The sequence below is a fragment of the Cupressus sempervirens genome, chromosome 5, assembly GCF_028749045.1.
Source record: "Cupressus sempervirens isolate cs-2001-9-10 chromosome 5, ASM2874904v1, whole genome shotgun sequence".
NCBI lineage: Eukaryota > Viridiplantae > Streptophyta > Pinopsida > Cupressales > Cupressaceae > Cupressus > Cupressus sempervirens.
Genome location: NC_143122.1, coordinates 602,128,602 through 602,134,292, shown reverse-complemented (window position 1 = coordinate 602,134,292; position 5,691 = coordinate 602,128,602).

The following is a 5,691-nucleotide window of genomic DNA, read 5'->3' as shown; positions in this document are numbered from 1 at the left end:
TAAACATCCTTGATTTTTCACTAAGTCTTGTTGATTTACTTGGTCTTCATGTGGAGAACTGGCACTCAGCACTTGTACCTTAGATACACTTTGATCATCTGGTTGCTCCTCCTTAATTGTGCTCTCTTGTCCTATTGTTTCCTTAGTGCTTTTGACATGACCATCCTTGATTGACTCATCTTTTGCAATCTTAGCTACCTTTTTTTTCAACTTTCTAAGGTTTTTGCATGTTTTGCTTACTTTTCTCTATTATAGTAGGAATTCATAACTTGTAAATAGTTCTCCATATTTCTTTACTCTTATTTACCACATTCTCTATGGTCTTCTTCAATATACCGAATGCTCTATATTTTGGAGTAAATTTACTTTTGTGCAACTCCATAGCCTTGTCTATCATTATCATTCATAATTTACGCATGACTTGGGCTAAAGTGGTTAACTTTATCTCTCTTTCTGTTTGTAAATTGTATTTCCATTTCTGCTCAACTTAGTCATTAAGACTCTTAAGTAATGAGCTGGAGATCTCTATAGGAGTTATTTTTAATGTAGCCATCATCACATATATGGCTTCTTCAATAGTATTTTGTTCAACTTTACCTATCTTATCAAAATCTGTGAGTGCAAAACCAAAAAAATTTGTATTTAATTTTATATTGTCACACAAATTCTCTAAATTAGACGAGGGATTATGGCTTACCACCTTGAATTGACTCATGTCATCTGATTTTGTCTTCTCCTCATCTAACTCAGCTAGAGCTACATATTTTCTTCTTTCATATGTCTTCTTCACTAGTTTGCTCAACACTGTTGAAGTAATAGTCCTCTTACGTTTAATTTTCTCTACAACCTTGTCTTTCTTAGTGGCTACCCTTGTGCTAGCCCTAGTAACAAGAACCGCATGCTTTTGTTGTGATAGTTCACAACCTTCTTCTTGGGTTTCTCCACTATAGACTCTTTGGCCTTCCTTTTCTTTTTAGTAGGCTTGGGTGCTTCCTCCACTTCTTCTCCCTAAAAAACTTCTTCATGAGCTCCATCATATTCTCCTTATCCTTGAGTAATTTCCAAAGGGGCTTGGACTTGTTCTTCCTCTTCCTCATCTTCATCTCCCCCTTCACCAAATCTCTCTTTTGGCTTCTTCACAAGTTTATTCTTGTTTCTTACCACAAAATTTGTCTTCAAGTCAAATGTAATATTGGACTTGGCTTGCTCATAATTCTCAAATAAGGTGGCACTTTTATCTATTTCCTCTTCCAATAGAGATGTAATAGCTACTGATGCTTCATCAATATTTATCTCATATGGAAAGGGCTTAAGCCATCTAACCCTGGGTAGGAATGCTTGCACATATGTATAATCAACATCAACTAGAAGGAAAACATTATTATAATGTTTCTCAACTAGTGACACTAGAATTCTTAACCTTTTCTTCATAGACTTCTTAAAGTTCTCAAAATAACTTGTCATTACTGACACACAGTTGTCTCTAAGTTGCTCTATGAATTCTCCAATTTGAATTGAAATAGACCTATTGGTCTTCCAAGAAACTTTCACAAATGAAGGAAATGTGTTCTGCACATAAAAGAATATACAAACTAAATAAGAGCCAAATTTGTAAGATGCACTCTTGGTTTTCCTTATGGCCTACAAATTTTTAGATAGTTGTTGAAGTTGCAAATCAACGAGGTCATAGGTATGGTCTCTCTTTATTATTTTGTATTCCAAACCTATAGCCATGTAATATACACTATTTAATCCTACAAGATTGAAAAAACTTATGAGATATCACTCTCATAGCAAAAGAAATTAGGGGGTCTAAGATAGAATCAATAGACATTCCCCTATTATTCCATATTGCACATGTGCTCTTCTTAATCATCTCTTTTGAATCACTTCGCATGCTCTTAGGTCGATCTAGGGTAGGATATCCTAACACTCTGCTAATAATCCTTTTAGTAATATTAATGGGTCCATCTTCTAGCCAAATGAAGTTTTCATGTATTCTACTATGCACAATGTTGATCCATTTAGTCTTGAATACATTAGGGAAATCTAGGGCATGAGTCAATCCTTTCCTTTCTACAATTTTATTCTCTTCCCTTAAAACTCCATCATCAAAATGTTGACTATAAAATTCCCTTATCTACACATCACATATACTTCCAACTTTCCATGTATAGCAACACTTGACATCCTAAATCATTAAAACTTTTGTTGGTATCATTGATAATGCACCAGACAGGTCTCCTTTGTATGAAATTTCAATTAGTGCCTAGAAAGGTGTTTGTCTAATCTCATTACTAATCAATTACACATTCAACACTTCCTTTCCCTCTTTTCTAACATTTTTAGAAGATCATGCTACCATATCTGATACCTAGGGTTTACAAAAACTCAAATAGCGAAACTTGGCACTAGTAAAATACCTTCAAAATCTGATGAATATGTTGAGCTACAATTGAATTCAATTTAAAAACACAAGAATCTCCTATTGCAATTCACCTTAATGCTCTTCATGCTCTCTTTGCTCTTGAATGAATGCAAATGAGTCAAGAAATGACTATATAACCCCTAAAATTTTGCATTAAATGCTTAATGCTTACATAGTTGTAAGCTCAGTCAATATAGTGTTTCCAACTCACTAAACTTACACATGACTTCCACTTTTCTCGGTTCACATAGCATGCACAATCAATACTACCATACCTTCACAGCTCAGCATCAATTGAAATTCCATTCACACTCCGTAGTAACTATTAAATCTTTCATGGTCGGCAACAACATTAAAACTTATAAAACTAAAGATTTCTTCTAGGTTCTAACCATTGCATTAAATCTTAGTTCATGCATATATAATATTTTCAAAACTTAGATTCTTGGAACTAATGTAAAATATATCATTAAGATATCAGTCCCATGCATACGTTTTGATTTCCTACTTGGGGGTGATGTGATCACCTGATCCATTGATTGAAGTGATCTCATCTAAAATCGTGTTGCAATCTTCCTTTTTCTGCCATGTTCTTTTCATCTGCACTTTTACTTTCTCAACATCAACCTTCTCCTTTCCTTTATTGAATTCTTTGGTTTGTACCTTGTTGTATAGTTTTTGTTGATTTGACCAGTATTCAAATAGCTAAAACATTTAGTTTGACTCAACCATTTATTTTAATCACTTTTGAAATGTTTTCTAATGCAATTTTCAAGAACATGTCCATACTCTTGACAATAGTGACAACTCTACCTTTTATTGTACCTTTTTCTACTTGTTTGATGTACACTTGGCATTAGATCTGCATTCATATGTTGTATGTCAATACTTCCAAAAATTATGGCAATATCCTTCAAATCTTTGTGTGCTTGAGGTCTTGGTCCTACATTCATGTACTTGATGTCCTTGCTTTTTGTACTTGTGATAGTAACCTATGAATTTCTTCTTAGGATTATAATTTTCATTGTTGCTCCTATAAACATTTGTTTTATGACCTAACTTTCCACAATTATGACAAGTGGATATGTAGTTCTTACCTTTGTTGTTTCTTTGTTCACCACTTTTGGATGATTCACCTTCCTCAGCATTGGTGTATCCTAATACATCAATATCATTGTTAGATCTAGGAGATCTCATCAATTTTGCAAGTATTTGATGGCTTTGCTAGGTTTGTTGAAACTTTCAACAAATTCTCTTTCTTTTCTTAGTTCACTCCTTAGTTGTTTATTCTATAACTTCAAGGTTGTCATCTCAATGTACTTTCTATTCAATTCATGGTTGGAAATCATTGCTTGATTAATTATCTCTAGTTGCATATTAGTAGTCCTTTGTACCTCTGATGTCTTCTCCTCCAGTTTATTGGTCAGTGTCCTTTTGTCATCTTCAAACATGACTTTGTCTTCCTCAGCTTTATTTTTCTACTCAATCACCTCACATAGCAATCCTAATTGGACTTCTTGATCTATCTTAAGATTTCTAACCTTTTCAATTAGGGCACCATTCTTTTCCATCAGATATGCAACTGTTGCATCAAGCTCACTTGAGTTTCCATTTACAAACAATTCAATAATGTCCTTCTCTTGGTAATGTGTATCATTTTCCTCAATAGCTATCTCTTTCCTTTTCTTTAATGATCACTTCAACTCATCTCTTGCTTCATTGAGCTAGTGTAGGGCAAGTTGGATTTCAATCTTCTAGTTCTCAATGACTTTTCCCAACTTGTAGACTTTCATCTTCAAGATCTTTCCACAAATATGCAAAGCTTTTCTTTCTAAAGAAAAACACTTTGATTCCAATTGTTGGAATTAACAATGGGAAAGTAAACTCTAAGAGTGGGGGTGAATCAACAGTTCAAAAATTTAACCATAAATCATTCACCAGACATACATCTTGTAATTTGCATGTCAGTTGAAATAGAAAGCTAAACATGTTCATCCATGGCATGAAACAAATAACACATAACACAGTAAATTTGTTACCCAGAAAACCTCCAATGAGAAGGTAAAATTGGAGTGGATATGACACCCACAAATTTTCACTACTATAGTTGTAAAGTGTATCCAATTAAGGTTACAATAAGTTTGATCATAAACTATGATCTACCCTTTTAAAGGTCTGCCCTATTAAAGGCTTACAAAGACTATTAAATCTTACCATTTTAAAGGATTTCAAAACCCTATTAGAAGTGTGCCTGGTTTGAGGAAATCCACTTAAAATAAAGTAAGAACCATGTTAAAGCATTTATAAAAACCTGCTAGGACTAATCGGTTAAGAGATTTTAACCTATTCGCCTGTTAGAATGTTTTAGCCTTGATTCTTCGGTCAGCACCTCTCTACTAGATATCAGATCTCCTCTTTCCTAATGTTGATCCTCTTGATCAGATGATGCAAGGATGGATATTAATAGCTAGGTCCAAAGGCACACCTAGCAATCCAAACCACCTTGTAGAGTTACCACAGTGGAAGAAAATACACAAAGAACAACACTAAGGAGAGATAACAAAATTCTTTTATCGATTCATCAAATTATCAACATATATACATTATCAACATACATAAATTCAAGATCCATGATCTAGCTTCAAATTCACACTTCCAAACACATGTGCATTAAAATTTTTGGTGCTCTCACTTCTGGCCCCAACTTCTAATCCTAAACACGCTATTTATACTTGCCAAAATGACTTACAAAAGATTCTAGAACATTACACAATAGAAAGACTAACCTAAAAATGGTTTGTACACATCCCAAGATAATATCATATCATTAAATTCATAATGAAAATTAAACACACAAGTTGGCTCACACTAAGAACCAACAAAGAAAACTCAACTAAAGAAGGAACCAAGCATCAACAAATAATAGGCTCACTCGGCACATGAAGCAACACTTGGCCAATACTAGATAACTCAACACACACTAGATAACTTGATCAATACTACAAAGTGAAATGGGGTAACACACTAACCCAAAGGTTAACACAACTTGGGATAACTACAACTCGATTAATACTGCAAAATTACTAGAACTTGATAATTGATACAACTCGGAAATGACTACAACTGAAAAGCATCTGATAGAATGAACACAAATGAAAATGATAACACATCAGCCCAAGATGCTCCTACATTAGACAAACAGGGTAGAAAGAAATGATTTTCATCAATCACTAAAATGTCACAACGTGACTTGAATCCAACTC